Source organism: Ahaetulla prasina, chromosome 1, assembly GCF_028640845.1.
Source record: "Ahaetulla prasina isolate Xishuangbanna chromosome 1, ASM2864084v1, whole genome shotgun sequence".
Taxonomy (NCBI): Eukaryota; Metazoa; Chordata; class Lepidosauria; order Squamata; family Colubridae; genus Ahaetulla; species Ahaetulla prasina.
In genome coordinates, this window is record NC_080539.1 from 157,357,637 (window position 1) to 157,379,509 (window position 21,873).

Below are 21,873 nucleotides of genomic sequence, written 5' to 3' on the forward strand. Positions count from 1 at the left end.
CCAACAATCTGGGTCCTCATTTTACCTACCTTATAAAGGATGGAAGGCTGAGTCAACCTTGGGCCGGGCTTGAACCTGCAGTAATTGCAGGCTATTGTGTTCTAATAACAGGCTTCTTACAGCCTGAGCTACCACAGCCCTCATGCTCTTTATAGAAATGTTCTATAAAGAGCATGAGATATAAAGAAAAGGAGCCACTCTTCAAGAACTCTTAAAAACATTCTAACAGTGTGATAGTCTGGTATCTATAAATAAATAAGGGTGTGAGGGTGCCTTACTTTTCACCTTTTTTGCAACCCACATAATGTAAGAAGGAATTTCTCATTTTGTCTAGAAAAAACTAGAGGTATTGGGCCAAGTTTGAGAAACAGCTGTGTTATCTAGATTTGACATGAAACTCTTCAAGGGTGTTTTTCACCCTTGGCAACTTTAAGATGTATGGACTTCAACTCCCAGAAATCCCTAACTAGAGATGCTGGTGAATTTAAGGACTAGCCTGGCTGGGGAATTTTAGGAGTTGAAGTCCGTACATCTTAAATTTGCCAAGGGTGAAACACTGCCCTAACCTTTCCAAATCAATGTGAAAAGGTTATGTGCTGTAAGCATAAAAACTCTGTTCCTGAAGTCAAATGCCACCTTCTATTAGGTTTGTTTCCAAAATGTTTCAGTTACCCCAGAATAGCCTACTGACACCAGACTTGAAACAAAATGTTCCTATAGTCTTTCTGCTTGTTTCGTATCAGGAAAAATGTGTCCGTTCCCCACCCCCATATCCACACTTTTCTCATAATATAAATAACTCGCAATTCAAAAGTGATTGATTCTGTCTATACTTAGGATTCACAGCAAAAACCCTGTGGAAGCTTAAGTGTAACATGGGACAAATTGCCTTTTGAGTATGCTCATGGCTTGTTTGGGGCCAGGGCAATTATGGGGTGAATTACTTCCTTTCTGAAGAGGATATGTGAGGCTGTTATTTGCAGTGAAAGGGGGAGACTGGATGGCAGGGACAACACAAAGTTGTCAGGTAATGATCAGGAAAGGAAATGGCAGAGCTGACTCCACTTTTTATTGACTTGTAAAAGCATTTAAAATGCCAGTTCTTCCCTCACGCTGACCACAGTGTGACTCAGCTGCACTGCAACTACTCAGATTAACATGAAAAGGATGCTTGAGAAGCTCAGCAAATGATTTGCATTTTGCCTTCCAGATTTATTGGTAAACTCACAATGTAGCTGGGATACACACTCAGGATGTTTCTGCTGAGGTTGTTTTTCCACAAAGTAGGATGCAGAATGAATATATACTGCAACAGGGTAAGAAGTCATCTGAAATCAGAGCTAATTAGTCCATATACATATACATATAGACTAATTAGCTCTGATTTCACATGGCTTCTTAGCCTGTTGCAGCTTTGGAAAAAGATAAAAGTGCTCCATGAAAGCAAATCTATTCATTAAATCAAAGGTGGGAACTATGGCCCCTTTATGACTTGTGGACTTCAATTCCCAGAATTCCTGAGCCAGCTACGCTCAGGAATTTGAAGTCCACAAGAATTTGAAGTCCACAAGGAAGCTGAAGTCCACAAGTCATAAAAGGGCTACAATTCTCCACTCCTGAGTTAAAAGAACTATAGCCTGCTTAGCAAACCTGGAAAGTAATATTTCCATTCCAAAATAGTTGCTTATAATTCTTCCTTTGAAAGGATCAAGACTCAGTCTTGAAAGCTCTTGGGTCTATTGCAGTGGTCAGTTTCAAATTTTTTTACTACCGGTTCTGTGGGTGTGGCTTGGTGGGTGTGGCATGACTGGCGTGGCTTGATGGCGTGGTAGGGAAAGGATACTGTAAAATCTCCATTCCCAGCCCACTCCAGGGGAAGGATACTGCAAAATCCCCATTTCCTCCCGATCAGCTGGGACTTGGGAGGCAGAGAATAGATGGGGGTGGGGCTAGTCAGAATTTTTACTACCAGTTCTCCGAACTACTCAAAATTTCCGCTACTGGTTCTCCAGAACTGGTCAGAACCTGCTGAAACCCACCTCTAGTCTGTTGCTATCTCTCAGCCCAGAACATCTTCCTAGATTACGGTGGTGAAAAACCAGAGGAAAGCTATTTATAACTGCTTGAGCTCTTGAGTTAAATACAAAATAAAGTTAACAAGTAAATGATTTTTCCAAATTTTTACTCTGATTGACGGTGGGAGTGGAGTTAGAAATGGAGAGGATTTAAACACAGTGGCTTCTGTGGCAACGGATATTATGGACAGTCCAGGGTAAGAAAGGAGCTAAAGACAAGTTTAAACCTGCTGTGGAGGGGAGGGTGTTCCGATACATTTCATATGGATCAGATTACTATAATTGCAAATGTGACCCACAGCAAAATAAACTTAAAACATTTCAGAAGGAATGGGAATTCTTAAAATACTTGCACTTTGTAAAAAAACAAAAAAACAAAAAACAAAAAACAAAAAAAACCAACCTCATTTTCCAGACATCTCTATATTTTATAAATGAACCCAAAATCATTCTCATTTCCTGAATATTCTTTCTACCTAGTGTAAAAAGTGAAGGAACAAAAAAAAACCACAAATTCAGCTCTCCTGGCAAAACAATAAGATGATAGCCCTGGACTGACAACAATAGTAAAAAAAAAAAAAAAATCCACTGCAGATTGGTAATAAGGTTCATAAAAGTGTTTGGTGTTTTGGAACCAAGAAGGTCAAGAGGAATCTCCACTCCCAAAGTTGATAATGTGTCTTGGGTCTGTTGGAAGAAATATCCATCTGGGTTCAGTTCCAAGTGGGGAAAAAGACACTGGAAACATGGAGACTGTTTGGAAAGATGGTTTAATGGTGGTCAGGATCACATGGCTTGAGTTCCTGAACAGAAAAGAGGGATGAGATCCTGTGCACTCCCTGGCTTTATGCTTTCTCTGAGCTTTGAATTTCCTGGGTGCAAGAAGAGTATCCTGATTGGTTGTCAGACCCCAGGGGGTGGGGTCTTAGCTAGCCTTGCTGGCTGATGTAATCTTCCCAGGTGCCATGTGGGGAGTTTCTGTTGCTAGATGGGTCCTATTGTGTTGCAGTTGATGGTCCATTGACAAAGGTGGGGAGAATGAGTTTCTACCTCTGACCCATTGACAAAGGTGGAGGAAGTCAGGAAGCTGCTTTGTCTTTAAAACATGTTTCTCCATTTCTCATCCAGAGAAATATATTCTGCCTTTTAAATATTTTCTAAAATATTTCATTCTTCTAGGACGGGGGTGGGTGCTAACTTCCTACAGGTCTTTCAAGCATTCTCAAACAAACTTATGTTTGTATGGTTGAAAAAAGGACTCATGGGGGGGGGTGAGGATGAACATAGAAAACAACCTACATCAGGGGTGTCAAACTTGCATCATCATGGCGTCACTAAACGTGCCTGGGTGTGGCCAGCGCGTGACGCATCTGGCCTGCAAACTGCGAGTTTGACAGCCCTGACCTACATCAAGTCAGATCAGCGCTTCATTTAGTCTAGTACAGGTAATCCTCGACTTACGACCACAGTTAGCCCAAAATTTCTGTTGCTAAGCAAGACAAGCTGTTAAGTGAATTTTGCCCCATTTTACGACCGTTCTTGTCATAGTTGTTTAGTGAATCACCACAGTTGTTAAGTTAGTAACATGGTTGGTAAGTGAATCTGGCTTCCCTCTTGACTATGCTTGCCAGAAGGTCGCCAAAGGTGATCTCGTGACATTGCAGCGGCCATAAATAGGAGTCAGTTGCCAAGTGTCTGAATTTTGATTACGTGTCCAGGGAGAGGCTGCAATGGTCGTAAGTGTGAAAAATGGTCACGGATAACTTTTTACAGTGCCGTTGTAACTTTGAACGGTCGCTAAATGAACTGTTGTCCTCACTACCTGTATTATCTGCAATAGCTAAGCAATAGCTATCCAGGATTTGACTAAGCCTTGTCCAATTCTGGAGAAGCTATGACACACTCTGGCACCTTCTACATCGAAAGCAGATGCTTTGCAACTGGACAACAGTTGTTCACCCTCCCCTGGAACATCCTAATGGAACAGAAAATAGAGTATATTGAACTAGTGAGAAGGGGGAGAGAGAGAGAGTGAGTGAGAGAGAGTGAGTGAGTGAGAGAGTGAGTGAGTGAGAGAGCGAGCGAGAGAGAGAGAGAGAGTTTAAGTCTGGACTGTTCACTCATTGTAGAACCTGGCCAATTCTGTTGCCTGATTAGTTCATGGCTGAATAAAGGAATGTAGGCAATGGTGAAATCCCCCCCCCCCAGGTTCTATCCAGCTCGCCGAACCGGTAGCATCAGCAGCAGGAGGCTCCACCCATTCACTGGGACATCATTACATCCTGTTTTTTTACAATCTGCGCATGTGCAGAAGAGGCGCACGCATAGCACTCCCGCACGCTCCCGCGCACTCACATTCCCAAACCGGTAGTAAAGGTAAGTGGATTTCACCGTTGGATGTAGGATAGACTAGAAAGTTTAAAAACATCTCAGAAAAAGCCAGGGGCAAGTGATTTCTATAATGTTGCCAAGAAACATACATAGATGTGTCTATAAAATCATGAAGGATCAAGTTTGACTCAAGGAATGCTTTCCCTTTTTAATGACACAAAGAAACTGATTGACTTGGATTTGAGTTAGTTTACACCTGTATATAGGAATAAGTCCCAATTACTGCAGTTATTAAGTTAGATTTGGATTTATATAATATTTTAAAGCTTGCCACAATTAAGTCTCAGTTGTTAATACAACATGGGCGGGGGGGGGGGGGGGAAACAGTTTAAAGCATCCATGGTCTTTATGCGATCATTATGCGATCATTCTCAACAAGTAAAATGAATGCACCAACAGTTGTTATAAAAGAAAGGAAATAGTTCATGGTTATAGCTTCCACTATGAATTTTGCAGCTTAGATCTTTCTCTTTTCCTGCTTTTGATATGTGAGCGGAGGTGGGCTGGAGTGGGGGGACAAACTGTCAGGGACAATTTAACGTTCCTTTCTGGCTTTTGCATTAGAAACGATGCCTAATGTCTTTATTGGTAGCTTTGAATATTAGCATATACCAGTCATTGAAGCAATGTGTCAATTGTTTCCTAAAGCATTCCGCTTTTGAAATTGCAAAGATCATTCATTGCCACCCAATTTTCCAGTCAAATCAAGTCAGCCTTGCTATTTGTGAATTAAAACATGGGCTTACAAAGCAATTCTGGGTCTAAATACTCATAAGTTAAGTTCCACTGAATTTAACCAGGCTTACTTCAGATAAGCAGACTGTAATAAGATTGATTGCAGTCTTAAGCCTAACATGCAGAATGGTACTGCCTCTAATATTGTGCAATGCATACCCTTAGACTGGAGCAGACAATTGGAAGTAAATTGCTTTAATTTTTTATTAGTTTACATCTGTCTGTCTTTATTCTCCTGTCAGAAACACCTACAAAGCTAATTCAAGGATTGGATGATTTTTAAAGAACCATCTCTATATTTATATAGAGGAAAGCCAGAAATCATTCAAAATATTCCCATTCAGCACTGCTTCTCAACCTTGGCAGTTTGATGATGGGTGGTCTTCAACTCCCAGAATTCCCCAGAAGTTCACCCATCGTCAAATTGCCAAGGTTCGAAACATTCCCCTACAGAATATCAGGAACCAACTTAGAATGACCCCTTTGTGGCTCTTTACATAATTCATTTTTGAAACATTAATTAGCAAGGAAACATAATTGTTCCTCTGCTCATTTGTGTGTTTGTGTGTGCATTTTAATTTCCAGCGCAAATACAAATTAGAAAGTATTCTGCCCACAGTACCATACAGATAAAGTGACATTTGGGCTGGGAAGTGGCTCACCAGGCTAATGCAGCCTGTTATTAACACACAGCTGCCTGCAGTTACAATTACTGCAGGCTCCAGTCCCACCAGTCCCAAGGTTGACTCAGCCTTCCATCCTTTATAAGGTAGGCAAAATGAGGACCCAGATTGTTGGGGGGGCAATAAGTTGACTTTGTATATAAATATACAAATAGGATGAGACTATTGCCTTACACAATGTAAGCCGCCCTGAGTCTTCAGAGAAGGGCGGGATATAAATTCAAATAAAAAAAAATTGAAAAGAATGTAATTTACAGTTATGTTATCTTAGTTGGAAAGCTTGGATGTTACATGTTTTCCATAGTACGTGAAAATGTACGCTTTGTATGGCTATAAAATCACTTGGGAAAAAAACCTTCTATAGCAAATCTATGGAAATGATAATGCAGACAGAATCTAACAAAAATTTTGAAAGTATTTATTCAATGGGATTTGAAAATGTCATTTTCAAGCCTGATAAACCTACATGGAGCATATTGGAGAAAATGTCTATTTTGCATTTTGGTTTGAACAACAAACTTCCTCAATTCCTCACAACTGAATTACCGTATGTCAGAATTCAACTGAACTTCAGTTCACTCAGGAATTCTGTCCCCAAACAATTTCGTCACTTCCTGCCTGGATTACTGCAACGCTCTCTACATGGGGCTCCCCTTAAAGAGTACCCGGAGGCTTCAACTGGTCCAGAATGCGGCCGCGCAGGTGATTGAGGGAGCAGCTCGAAGCTCCCATATAACACCTATTCTGCGCAGACTTCCGGTTGCCTTCCAGATGCAATTCAAGGTGCTGGTTATCACCTTTAAAGTGCTCCATGGCTTAGGACCGGGTTACTTACGGGATCGTCTGCTGTTACCGGTAGCCTCCCATCAACCAGTGCGCTCCCACAGAGAGGGCCTCCTCAGGGTGCCGTCGGCCAGACAATGTCGACTGGCGACCACCAGGGGGAGGGCCTTCTCTGCGGGGGCTCCAGCCCTCTGGAACGAGCTACCCCAGGGATACGCCAACTCCCTGACCTCCGGGCCTTCCGACGTGAGTTGAAGACTCTTTTATTTCATCGTGCAGGACTGGCCTAATAGTTTTTTAATGGGGGTTTTTAGTAGTTTTTAGAATTTTCAGCCTATTTAAATTAATCTTTTAAATTTGTTTTTAATGTTTATATTTGTTGTTCTTAGTTGGCTGTAAACAGCCCTGAGTCCTTCGGGAGAAGGGCGGTATAGAAATTGAAATAATAAATAAATAAATAAATAAATAAATAGACGGGCTAATAAATTGACATGGATGATGGGGAGGATCAACAAATGTTCCTAGCTACATTTAGCCTCTCAGTGGAATTTTGTGTCAAATTTTCTTATAGGTTTGGATTTTAATATTACTTTTATGTTGAATAATAACTTGTGTTTAATTTTGTTGATACCCTTTTGCATTAAAAGAAGTCTTATCCCCTGCAATAAAAAGTAGGATCTTTATGTGCCTGGTTTGGAAGCCTTGGGATTTTCTGTTTCTACAAATAAAGAGAGATTCCACACACACACACACAAATGCTTTTCTAAAACTTGGCTATAATTCTTGATCTCTGAGGTGGTATTCTATGGGCCCCAGGATTTTTGAGACTTCCTGCTCTGAAGAGAAAGATCCAAACTTTTCTCTATTATTCTCTATCCCAATGGCAGGGGAATCAAACAGTAATAACAACAGCACTTTGATTTATCTACTGCTTCATAGTGCTTTATAGCCCTCTCTAAGCAGTTTACAGAGTCAGCATATTAATAGAAAATAAATAGAATGGACATGAGAACATTCCCTGGGTGTGACCAGGAAGACTCTGAATCCACTGCCCATATATCAGTCCTGATCTCCAGACATACTTTATAATAGGCATATATTAATACCTTCCAGTCAGTGGTGGGTTTCAAATTTTTTTACTACCGGTTCTGTGGATGTGGCTTGGTGGGCGGGGCATGGCTTGGTGGGCGTGGTGTGGCTTGGTGGGTGTGGCTTGGTGGGCGGAGCAGGGGAAGAATACTGCAAAATCTCCATTCTCTCCCCACTCCAGGGGAAGGTTACTGCAAAATCCCCATTTCCTCAGCTGGGACTTGGGAGGCAGAGAATAGACGGGGGATGGGGCCAGTCAGAATTTTTACTATCGGTTTGCCGAACTACTCAAAATTTACGCTACCGGTTCTCCAGAATTAGTCAGAACCTGCTGAAACCCACCTCTGGTTCCAGTGATTTAAATGTAATTTTAAATGGGGAGAGAGACCAAGGAAGGTAACTATTACTCCTTGCTAAATTGATTTCTCAAATTACCAAATATCCCCATGCTGCATGTTAACTCTTGGCCCAAGCTTGGCCACTAAGCACCCTAGGTAGCTTTAAAATAATAATATCAATTACTTTTTAAAATGTTTTGCATTTTAGTTTTTATACAGACACTTAATTTTTAAATATCTTTACGTTTTTAAGCGCTGATCTTTGTTCAGTTGAAATCTAAGGAGGGATCAGAATGCTACCTTAGAGATTGAGGTTTATAGCCAAGCTTTATAAAAGCCTTTTTTACTGCATGCCTTAATACAAAAAAAAATTGCTATTTTTCTGTTCCGGAAAGCCAGAAGAAATAATTAATGACTTGTGCATGTGGTGAATACAGCTGAATTATCACTGTCACTTTGACTCTTGTTCCAATCAAGCTTCACAATAGTTTACAAGTTTGTTCGTAATAAAAGAATCAATGAAAGAACAACCTTGAATTGGAGAAATTCGTGTTGAGGACAAACACTCAAAATCCTTTACATCATATAATTATGCAACTTGTTTACAAAAATGGTACTAACACTTGATAGTCCAGATAGTCCCCTTAAAACCTAACCAAACATGAACATTTTAAACATGCAATGAAGCATGTGTTCAGTTTACACAAATCAGTATAATGCCCTCTGCTTTTGATCTGATTTTTTGCATGGTTTACATTTACTGGAAACTGAACTGAATCATGCCCATTTGAGACTTGGAAATTGCAAAGTAAATATCCATATGTTTAAGGCTGCAACGGCTTGTGTTCCTAATACAGAATATATCCCCATTCAATTCAATATGTATAACTTCTAAATAAATATAACAGGTCAACAAAAAGGTCAGCTAATCACTACAAGAAGATGTCTCAGTAATCATTTCTGGAGAACATACCCATATCACTAGCTCTTGACTGATTCCTAGCCCAAACCAGAGACATCTTACATTTATTTTAGCTTTTCCAGATTACAAGTCATGTCTTCCCTCTACTCGTGATATTGGTGTTAGGATGTGCCCAATTCCAATTGAACACTTTGGGCTGGTATGAGCAGACCCCTTGCTCTCTGGTTCATGGGCACTGTTTTCTAGGCCTTTCTTCTTTGGGGACATATAAGCTAGTCCTCGATGTACGACCGCAATGGAGACCAAAATTTCTGTTGTTAAGTGAAACATTTGTTACGTAGGTTTTGTCCATTTTATGACTTTTAAGTGAATCACTGCAGTTGATAAGTTAGTAACCTGGTTGTTAAGTGAATCTGGTTTCCCCATTGACTTTGCTTGTCAGAAGGTCACCAAAGGTGATCACTGAACTCTGGGACGCAGTAACAGTCCTAAATATGAACCAGTTGCCAAGCATCTGAATTTTGATCCCAAGATTATGGGGATGTTTGCAATGGTCATAACTGTGAAAAACGGTCATAAGTCACTTTTTTCAGTGCCGTTGCAACTTTGAATAAAGTTTTTTATTTTATACACAAACAAACATTTAATACATCAGTCATTCCTTCCATGTGACATCTCGGTGTTTTCTCCTTGATTTCATCTTTTTTGTTGTTTCTTCTATCTTTATATTCATTTAATCTGTTACATTTTTTCTACAAGTACAATATTCTAATTATACCATTTCCTGCGCCGTTGTAACTTTGAATGGCCACTAAATGAACTATCAAAGACTACTTGTGTGTAGAGCTTGACTCTTTGAAAGTGTGATCTCCTCCTGCAATTACGTAGTCCTTGATCGCACAAAGTTGATTTTTAAGTTAATAGTTGTGAACTATCGGTACTTCTCCCAATTTCTCCAACTACTCTCCATAGACTGGGTCTGAGAGGGATTGAAGGAAAAGGGGTTTTTTAGCAGCCAATTTTGGGCTTTTTGTGGCTGTGTGAGGTTCCTGCTTATTGCAGGGGCCATTTTGGGTGAGGTGCAGCTGCTTTTTACATTGTGTGTGAGTCAGAGTTGGAAGAGACCTTGGAGGCCTTCTAGTCCAACCCCCTGCCCAGGCAGGAAACCCTACACCATCTCAGTCAGATGGTTATCCAACATTTTCTTAAAAATTTCCAGTGTTGGAGCATTCACAACTTCTGCAGGCAAGTCGTTCCACTTATTAATTGTTCTAACTGTCAGGAAATTTCTCCTTAGTTCTAAGTTGCTTCTTTCTTTGATCAGTTTCCACCCATTGCTTCTTGTTCTACCCTCAGGTGCTTTGGAGAACAGCCTGACTCCCTCTTCTTTGTGGCAACCCCTGAGATATTGGAACACAGCTATCATGTCTCCCTAGTCCTTCTTTTTATTAAACTAGACATACCCAGTTCCTGCAACCGTTCTTCATATGTTTTAGCCTCCAGTCCCCTAATCATCTTTGTTGCTCTTCTCCGCACTCTTTCTAGAGTTTCAACATCCCCTTTACATCGTGGCGACCAAAACTGGATGCAATATTCCAAGTGTGGCCTTACCAAGTGCATCCTTACTGGATGCAATATTCCAAGTGTGGCATTATAAAGTGGTATTAACACTTCACGTGATCTTGATTCTATCCCTCTGTTTATGCAGCCCAGAACTGTGTTGGCTTTTTTAGCAGCCTTACTGGATGCAATATTCCAAGTGTGGCATTATAAAGTGGTATTAACACTTCACGTGATCTTGATTCTATCCCTCTGTTTATGCAGCCCAGAACTGTGTTGGCTTTTTTAGCAGCTGCTGCACACTGCTGACTCATATCTAAATGGTTGTCCACTAGGACTCCAAGATCCCTCTCACAGGTACTACTATTGAGCAAGGTACCACATATACAGTACCGTGCATTTTGTTTTTTTGGCCTAAATGTAGAACCTTAAGTCAGTTGTGTTGTGTTGTGTTGTGTGTGTGTAAAGTGTGAAAGTTGGTTTTTGGTAGCTCTTATTGTTTTGTGTACTTTATTATTTTTATTATTTATTGTTATTGGCCATGCCCACCCAGTCACCTGACCATAAAGCCACATCCACCAATTAAGCCACACCCACAGAACCGATAGGGAAAATTTTTAGATTTCACCCCTGCTATAAGGTCCCTTCCAACTCTGTTAATCTGCTAAAAAGAAGTGACAGGAATGCAACCAAGACCCATAAAATGCCTGTCAAGCTCCTTGGGGAGGCAGTTTTAAAAACAGGTCAGGCCTCTTGTGGAAGAATGCAAGACCCATATTTAAGAATAGTCCTCTCCAGTTTCCTTATCAGTCCAGAAAACAGGTGATAGTTAGGCAGGTATAACCTAAAAGGGACGAACCTGATTCATCATCACACAGACATCATTTGTCACATGTTTGGGGGGGGGTGGCTGGCAGGAAAAGCTACTTATCAATATGGATTTTGCACATATACATGGATCCTACTTGTCTATGGAGATTCTCAGTCATCCAGGTCATGGTTGTCCCAAAGGTGCTTTTTCAAGAGGCAACTGGACTTTCTGTTTTTTCTTCGAAGACGTTTCGCTTCTCATCCAAGAAGCTTCTTCAGCTCTGACTGGATGGTCCTTCCATTCCCTATCATTCAGTCAGAGCTGAAGAAGCTTCTTGGATGAGAAGCGAAACGTCTTCAAAGAAAAACCAGAAAGTCCAGTTGCCACTTGAAAAAGCATCTTCGGGACATGGATCCTACTTCTTCAGGATCATTGGGGGTGGGAGCAGGGTAATCTTGGCTTCTTTCATGGGGGAGAACAACTGATTATTTTTCCTGCCAGCAGGTAGAGCACAAGGAGTGCACCAGTCACTTTCTTCAGGTAGTTCAGACCCTCATTAAACCTGTGGGGACCACATCAGTGGCAGGTTGCCTCCAGTTCGGACTGCTTCTATAGAACCAGCAGTAAAACCGGCGGGAGGCTCCACCACTGACCCGAACGTCATCAAAAGCAATCTGCACATGCACAGAAGAACACACGCACACACAAGCAGAGTGCGCATGCGCACGGGGCACGATACAAACCGGTAGTAAAGATAAGTAGAACCCACCCCTGGACCACACCAGTCACTGGCCTCCTTGCTGAGGCAGAATGAGAGCAGGGCAAATATCAAGCAGGAGAAAGAAAGCAGAATAACGTCGCTTTGAGGAAAATCTTAAAAGACTGCCATGTTGCCAGGGGAGAGCAGGTGCTTCAGTTTAATCAAGACTGATATGGGACATGGAGCATTGTGACTGTGCATTTCACAATGCTGTTTTGCTTTTTAAAACAGGATACTGTTGGGCAGAAATGACCAAAAACAATGATCAAGTACTGAAGGATCTGCTGAAGAGAAGGCAATTTTTTTCCACCCTGATAATGGGTAGGCAGCCTATTGAAAATCAAATGCATTCAGTATAATGTTGTGTAATTTACTTCCTTCTGTAAAGAAAAGGGGGCACCCTTCTCGCTGAGCAGCTGGTTTCGAGTCTGTTTGTAAACAATATTCCTGGAACTGTCAAGATAAATGCAGCTGCAACATCAAGTCCTCGTGACCTGATTATAGCTTCATTAGAGCGATATTTCTTCTCAATGCGCAGTTCTTGGGGGTCACCTTCATGCATAGAAAACATCCCATCTCCCGGATGTTTTACAAGTAACTTGGTTAGGTTTGTGACGGGGATCTAAAGAAATGTGCCAAGGCAGCCTGATTCCTTCTCCCCCTCTTTCAAAATCTGGAGAAGATTGTTTCAGAAAACTCCCTTAGATGATGAGTACAGTGTTCCAGATGCCCCCCCCACACACACACTTTAAACCTAAATTATTGATGTGAAGAATAGTTTTGCCAGAAGGACTCAATATCACAGCATTTCATCCTGCTCAGCACTGGAGAAGTATCTTGAAGAAAGGTCACTGTCAGTTTTTTTGAAAGAGAAAATAAGCTGATGGCTTAGGAATTCCTTTACCTCAGTTTTCTAAAGAGACACATATACACTCACAATGACTCTGGAGGAAAGCTTATAGCCTTACAGTAGTTAATTATCTATGATCTGTTTAAGACCCTTGCCACTGACATACTTTGCTCCCATTAGTGACCTTTCAATAACCTGGTCTTTTGTTTAATTCATGTATGTTGAGAAGCATTTCTCGCAGCTTGTTGGAGTCAGGAAGGGGAGAGAAAAAGGAGGAATAGAGGGAGCTTGACAAGCCAACCGCAAAGCTCACTCTAGAAAAGGCTGGAATATGGAAAGAAAGAAAAAAAGGATTTCATAGGCTGATGTGAGATCAGATTCTTGAGAGTTTGTACCAGTTCTTGGTGCCCTGAAAGGGGATCGTTTTAACCCTCCAATGATAACTTATTGGCATTCCCTACCAGAACTCAGAAGACTGCCTTTTATTTCTAACTAACTTCTCTTGCTTTTCCGTATTTTAAATGCATATAACTGCTCAACTGAGTGGGTGCTTTTCAAAGTTATGAACTTTTAACTCTTTGCAATTCGCAGCAATAACACCACAATTGAAGGAAATTTTGCAAGGGAGGCGGGTTCTCAGAACTGGAAGTTAACATGGCTGAGGAAGGGTTGTATATATTGTGCTTCTTAATCTTTGTCTTGTGTCTTTTAAACTTATTTAATTTATTTGTCCTGGTCCTTTGGAACCTGGTGGAAAAATGATGTCACAATATAAATAATGATAAATGAACAAATCCCAAGGCCTGGTTTGCGTCTCTTTAGTGGAGCATGAGTTCCATAAATATTACATGGTTTGCATAGGTCAAATGCTTACATGCAAGATTAAGTGAGGCTATTTTAATGCAGGCTAGCAACAGTTGAGAAGCTAGGGAGATTCGCGGGCACACACATGTGACAAACATTCCCATATGCAATTTTTCTCTCCCTGGGTGTGTATTATTGCAATTGTAAAAAGTAATACAAACTAAATTTAAAGAAAGAAAAGAGACTGGAAAGAATGAAAAGTTCAAAAAAGAGAAAAGAAAGAATATAATAACAACAAAGAAAATAAATATACAAAGAATTGACTTCTAGCATTTAAGTATAGACTAGTAATACTTTAAACATTATAAGATTACTAACAAATATCCTTTCATCACTTATCTCATTCTATATCTATAAGCAAATCCATAAATATCAACTTTTCACTCCTGGTGTCAGCAAAAGTCCATAAAGGGTTGCCAGAACTTTGCAAAAGAAATATCTTACTTTAAAATTGATCAAATACACCAAGTTTATATGCCTTCCTTTTACTTCTAACAGTCTTAATCTTTAATCTTAATAATATTTATTTTATTTATTTATTTTGTCACAACATCATACAAAAAGATTATATAGTATATACACATATAAACATATATAGGAAGAAGAAAAGAAAAACAATAGGACAGGAACGGTAGGCACGTTTGTGCGCTTATGCACGCCCCTTATGGTCCTCTTAGGAATGGGGTGAGGTCAATAGTAGAAAGTTTTTGGTTAAAGCTTTTAGGATTATGGGAAGAGACCACAGAGTCAGGTAAAGTATTCCAAGCACTGATGATTCTGTTGCAGAAGTCATATTTTCTGCAATCTAGATTAAAGCGGTTTACATTAAGTTTAAATCTATTGGTTGCCCTTGTATTATTGCAATTAAAGCTGAAGTAGTCTTTGACAGGAAGGACATTACAATAGATGATTCTGTGAGTTAAACTTAGGTCTTGTCGAAGGCGACGGAGTTCCAAGTTTTCTAAGCCTAGGATTTCAAGTCTGGTGGGATAAGGTATTTTGTTGTTTTCAGAGGAATGGAGAACTCTTCTTGTAAAATATTTCTGGACACGTTCAATTGTATTGATGTCAGAGATGTGGTGAGGGTTCCAAACAGGTGAGCTGTATTCTAGAATTGGTCTAGCAAATGTTTTATATGCTCTGGTTAGTAGTGTGGTGTTTTTGGAAAAGAAGCTACAAAATTAGGTTTACAACTCTTAGAGCTTTTTGCTATGTAGTTGCAGTGGGCTTTGGCACTTAGATCATTTGACATGAAAACTCCAAGGTCTTTAACGGATGGGGTCATCTGTAAGGTAATGTCCATCTAGTATGTACTTAGTTTTAGGGTTCTTTTTTCCTATATGTAAGACTGAGCATTTGCTGGTTGAAATTTGGAGCTGCCAATTTTTAGACCAAGCGGTTAGATGGTCAAGGTCGTTTTGAATGATAGAAGTGGTGTCTGTGGTGTTAAATAGTTTGACATCGTCAGCAAAGAGAACACAATTACTTGAGATATGGTCACAAAGATCATTAATGTATAGAATAAAGAGTGTTGGTCCAAGGACGCTGCCTTGAGGAACGCCACTCTTGACAGGAACAGGATTTGATAAAGCATTGCCAATTTTGACCACTTGTTGTCTGTTAGACAGAAAAGCAGATATCCATTTGTGGAGGGGTCCTGAGATGCCATAGGATGTTAGTTTAAGGAGAAGTTTATCGTACTACTGAGTCAAAAGCTTTGCAGAAGTCTATGTAGATTGCATCTATTGATTTGCCTTGATCTAGATTTGAAGTCCATATGTTTTTGCAGTGGAGAAGTTGTAAGTTACATGATAACTTTTTCCTGAAACCAAATTGTTTGTTGGAGAGTAGGTTGTTAGTTTCTAAGTGTGAGGTAATGGATTGATTGATGATAGATTCCATGACTTTGCAGGTGACGCAGCAAAGGGAGATCGGTCTGTAGTTTTCGACTAAGCTGGGGTCTCCTTTTTTGAAGATGGGGATGACTGTGGCTAGTGACCAAAGTTTGGGAAGAGAACTGGTAGTGAAAGCTTTATCAAAGATAATACTTAGGGGTTCAGCTATATTAATGGAAAGTTTTTTTAAGAAATATGCACATAGTCCATCGGGTCCAATAGAAAGCGATGGTTTTAAGTTGTGAAGAGCTTTACCAACGTTGTCTTCTGTGAAATCTATATGAGTTAAATCATCATAGTCATTGCTGGTTCGTTTGTGGAATGTTGGATATGTGTTATCGGAGTTAACAAAAACTGAGCCAAAGAAAATGTTGAAGAGGTTTGCTTTGACTGTTTCGTCATTGCATTCTTTGTTGTTAGACTTGGTTTCAATTCTTCTTTATCCGATCACAAAAACTTCAAATGTTTAACAAGGTTGTTTTGTAAATTCAGTAATACATTTTCTAGTTCATTCTCTTAGTTTGTAAATGTATTTCCTCTTTAATTTTTACTGACACTGTTGATATTGTAACTACTAATTTCTGGCGTCATTCTTCAGAGATCTTTAATATTTCCAAATTTACAACCAAGACCAAGAAACAAATAACGTTCAGTCACTTGAGAAACATTGTGGGGTCATTGGTGCTCTCTGAGCTTGGTTGTTTTCTTGCATATATTTCATTATCAGACTAAGTAACAGTATCAGTACTAGAAGGGAGTAGGGTTTGATCTCATTTTATGCGCTAGTGGTTTGCTCTGTCAGTATTGGTGGAAATGGTTTTGGTGGTTCCTGGATTTGGCTGTTGTTTACTATTTGATTGTTTCTCTGAGTTAGTTAGTCATTCCTTAATTGGGATATTGTTTATTGCTTGACTGTTGGTCTAGTGTTAAGCTTCATTTCATCATTATCTGTACTGGCTGGGCTAATGGGCTTGTAATTTCAATTGTTTGCTGAAATTGGTGGCAATAGAAAACAAAATCAAATATTATCCTTGTCATCTTTCCTATTACTTTCTCCTTATGATTACATCACTTTGTTGTTTGTATGTACACTGAGAACTTATGCACCGAAGACAAATTCCTTGTGTGTCTAGACTTGGCCACTAAAGAATTCTGTTCTGTTCTATTTTGTTCTGTTCTGTTCTATTCTATTCCATTCACAAGCAAACAGACAACATCAGGAAGACACAGTAGAATGACCTTTGACTTGGTACTGGATTTTCCTCCTGTGCTTCAAGGCCATTCCCTATTCACTCTACGGATTCATCCTCGGTAGCGGCAAGGTAGGCCAGAGTACTGGAAATGGCAAATCAAGCACCAGAAGTGTAATCTGTCTAATTTAGCATAGAACACAGGAAAATGTCAGAAATGATGCAAGAGGATTTCCATAGGCCATGTTGCTCCTTGCGCATAAGGAGAAAGAAGTGATCTCACCTGATGATCTGCTTAAAACTAGTGTTTTATGTTTTTTAGGTCCAGTAATACATTTAAACTGATCTCTTTGGATTCTGATTTTGGTTTCATAATTACTTTATTGTACAAACCACTATTATATTTCATTGCTTCGTTTTAAAATAGTAAGACAGTAAATTTATTTTGAGACGTTTTGGAGCATACCAACACTTTAAACTTAGATGTTACCTGGTCTTTTTCAAATATGTCATCCAGGGAGCATAGAGAGTGGTTGCTTTTCCAATCAACAGAATTTTCCCTGCTTTTAAGAAAAGTAAATTATTAAATAAATACATTTTCGTATCATTTCCCCCCCCCCAAAAAAAAACATCATAACATGGCATACAAAATATAATGTATAACTTAAAAGCTGAATGTGTAATTACCAGGAAAAACTGCCCATTGTCCCAGGGAATGTAAATCAACAAATTCAAGTCAGCCACAGTCAGGCTATTTTTAGGATTTACTGTATTGCTTTGACAAGGCTTTCCTTCAAGTTGAGAGCTACAACTTCTGTTTGGTTTCAGGGCAGAACACACTCTGCATGAACTGGCCTCTGGGGTGACTTCTGTCCTATATACTATTTCTGAATCTGATCCAGAGTTTCATGTGTCTGTATTTCCAAGAACACCACTTAGTAGTTCAGGGGAGGGAGGGAGGGAGGGAGGGAGGGAGGGAGGGAGAGAGATTTAAATTAATACATTGTGAAAGGCAAATGCCAAAACAGTCTCTCTCTCTCTCTTGCTCCCAGATCTCCCTCTCTGAATATGGGAATAATCTATAATAGCTTAATAGGTTTTTTCCCCCCACTGGGGCTGGTTTCATTTGTAATACACAGCATGGCAAGTTGTATATTAACAGGAATGAACGGATTTTTTCCTCCCTTATAATTTCAGTGATTATAGGATTCTGAATCAAGCTCATTAATTGTCCAGTAGAAATAGCTACATCACTAATCAATTTTTATTCTGGTGTGGTATTTTATTTTTTTAATGTAAGCAAGCGCAGATTCTGGGCTTTGTCTTCAGATTCACGTAGCATTTTACTGGGCAGACAGACACTTATATTTTTCTAGAGATAGAATTGGCTGAGCACCATGTGGCTTTGAGTCCCACAGGTAGTGATTGGCAGTAGATAAATGGTAGGGGGAAAAATGTGTTTTTCAGATGTTGTTGAACATTGGCCCATGCCAATGATGAAAGTAACAGGAATTACAGTTCATAAAAGCGAATATTAATTGATTGCCTTGTTGATTTGTGCAGCTCTGCATGTTTTTTAAATTTGCTTTGGAATTTCTGATTTCTAATAATCGAGACATTGATTTCTATCTATGCAGGTTTGTAATTGTAACCATCCTGGGAATATAAATGAAAACTATATGAATAGTTTATATATTTTTATATAAATATAAATAAGCAAACATTAAGTCATCCCAGTGTATTCCTCACAGCAAGCAGTAATGTCTACAATTTTGAATAAGTATTTTGCATCTGGTCATTAATGTGACAGTCATTAACTTTATCTGGGATAGGAATAAGTGATAAATGAGCTGGATTTCATTTACCTTTATCGTAGAACAATTAATAAGTGGAGCAACTTGCCTGCAGAAGTTGTGAATGCTCCAACACTGGAATTTTTTAAGAAGATGTTGGATAACCATCTGACTGAGATGGTGTAGGGTTTCCTGCCTAGGCAGGGGGTTGGACTAGAAGACCTCCAAGGTCCCTTCCAACTCAAGTTATTTTGCTATTCATATTTTCATCGATTTCCAATAAATAATGCAGGGGAGCCTCAGCTATTTCTCAAAGAAGAGACCTATAATTTTTAATTAGCATGCCGTTCTCTCATTACAACATGGCAATCCTATATACAGGGCTGAGAGTAAAGGGATAAAGCAAACAAATTAGATTTACGCTTTAGATCCTAGCACCTTTGTTACATTTAGATCCAACCATTCATAAATGCCAAATCTGAGGGACTGTCCATTTTATTACAAAGTTAATCATCAGCTGGCTTTTATTTCATCTTGTGAACAAAATGAGTAACCAGTGTGTGGCAGCAGCCAAAAAAGGCCAATGCAATTCTAGGCTGCGTTAATAGAGGGATAGAATCAAGTTCACGTGTAGCATTGACACTGCTTTACAAAGGCTTAGTACAGCCACATTTGGAATACTATATCCAGTTTTGGTCAACACAATATAAAAAAGATGTAGAGACACTGGAAAGAGTGCAGAAAAGAACAATTAAGATTGGCTAGGAGGCTGGGGACTAAGACATATGAAGAACGGTGTCAGGAATTGGGTATTGTCTGACCTAATGGAAAGAAGGACTGGGGGTGACATGATAGCAGTGTTCCAGTATTTGAAGGGCTGTCACAAAGATGAAGGGGACAAACTATTTACCAAAGCACCAGAAGACAAGACAAGAACCAATGGATGGAAACTAATTAAGGAAAGAAGCAACCTAGAACTAAGGAGAAATTTCCTAACAGTGAGAACTGGAATGTCCTGCCTTCAGAAGTTGTAGGTGCCACATCACTGGAAGTTTTCAAGAAGAGATGGGACAGCTAATTGTCTGAAATGGTAGAGCATAGACTCTCCTTGTGCAGGGAGTTGGATTAGATTACCTCAAAGGTCCCTTCCAACTGTTATTCTATATTCTATGTTTTACACCCAAAGTAGAGAGATGGAAAAAATTAGATTGCAATGGCTGGCTTTCTTCATAATTTCTGCCTATTTCTTCCCTTGAAAGAGAATACATATAGTGCAGGGTTGAACCCGGGATCTTTAGTACTCTGTGAGCCTTTTTCTAGACATTTCATTACCAAACTAGGTAACATCATCAGATGTACCTAGTCAGGTAATGAAATTTCTGCAAGCACACAACCAAGCTCAGAGAGCATCAAGGACTGTCAGTGGCTCTTGCAAGACTAGAACACATTTTAAGCTCAGTCAAGTAAAAAAAAAAAGTGGAGGTAAACATGACAGACAGATTTTCATGTAAATAGTGAATAAGGCTGACAGCAGCATCTTGGCATAGGATAGATCTGGCTCTGAATTCTTATATCATTCTAGGTATGTGTACAAAGCTGCTGATTCAGTTCTACAGAGGAATTATTGAGTCTGTCATTTGCACCTCTATAACTGTCTGGTTCGGTTCTGCAACCCAACAAGAAAAACACAGACTTCAGAGGATAAATAGAACTGCAGAAAAAATAATTGCTACCAACCTGCCTTCCATTGAGGACCTGTATACTGCACGAATCAAGAAGAGGGCCGTGAAAATATTTACAGACCCCTTGCATCCTGGACATAAACTGTTTCAACTACTACCCTCAAAACGACGCTATAGAGCACTGCACACCAGAACAACTAGACACAAGAACAGTTTTTTCCCGAAGGCCATCACTCTGCTAAACAAATAATTCCATCAACACTGTCAGACTATTTACTGAATCTGCACTACTATTAATCGTCTCATAGTTCCCATCACCAATCTCCTTCCATTTATGACTGTATGACTATAACTTGTTGCTGGCAATCCTTATGATTTATATTGATATATTGACCATCAATTGTGTTGTAAATGTTGTACCTTGATGAACGTATCTTTTCTTTTATGTACACTGAGAGCATATGCACCAAGACAAATTCCTTGTGTGTCCAATCACACTTGGCCAATAAAAATTCTATTCTATTCTATTCTATTCTAAAGCCACATTTCCCAGATTCACACTTTTGTTAGGGAATTCTAGGAAGGAAGGAAGGAGGGAGGGAGGGAGGGAGGGAGGGAGGGAGGGAGGGAAGGAAGGAAGGAAGGAAGGAAGGAAGGAAGGAAGGAAGGAAGGAAGGAAGGAAGGAAGGAAGGAAGGAAGGAAGGAACTGTGAGAGTAGGCAAAGATTTGCGCATGTCCCAGCTGAGATATGATGAACCAGGCCATTGTTTCTTGCTTATATAATCATATATACCGTAAGTGTTGGGCTTTTCTGTTTATTTACTCCTACTTCTTGATGTAAATATACTTATGTGGGTATCTTATCCTTGGATGGCTTTACAGGATATTTAAACTCCCTTTTGGCACAAATCCAAAGCAGCCTGGATGAAATAATAATGATAATAATAATAATAACGCAAAATCTCAGAAAGCCTTTTTGTGGATGACAGAGAGATCATTTTAATTGGTATTGGAATTTTCAGAGATTTTTATGGCAGCTACTAAAACAACAACAACAATTCAGACCCCTTCTATATCATCACTCTGTTTCATGGACGAGTCTGCCTGAATGGTGCTGAGCTCGGCAGTTTCGGAATTTGCAAGCTGTGGCTTATGTGAATTTACTGCAATTATGTCGTACAAATTATCAAATGCAAATGTCATCAATTTGACAGCTTTACCAGAGATTCCTATGAGGACACAAGGGTGGGAATCACTCCAAAAACAAAGCAAATTAAAAAATATCCTATAATTATATATTTGAATAACATAAACCATTTAATTAGCGTCTTCCATGCAGTAGGCATGGATAAATTGAATTTATACCACAGAATCAAGAAGATAAACATAGAGAGCCATCTCCAAGTTTTTGTTATAATATAACCTCCAATCTGCCCTCCCTCCTCCATCAG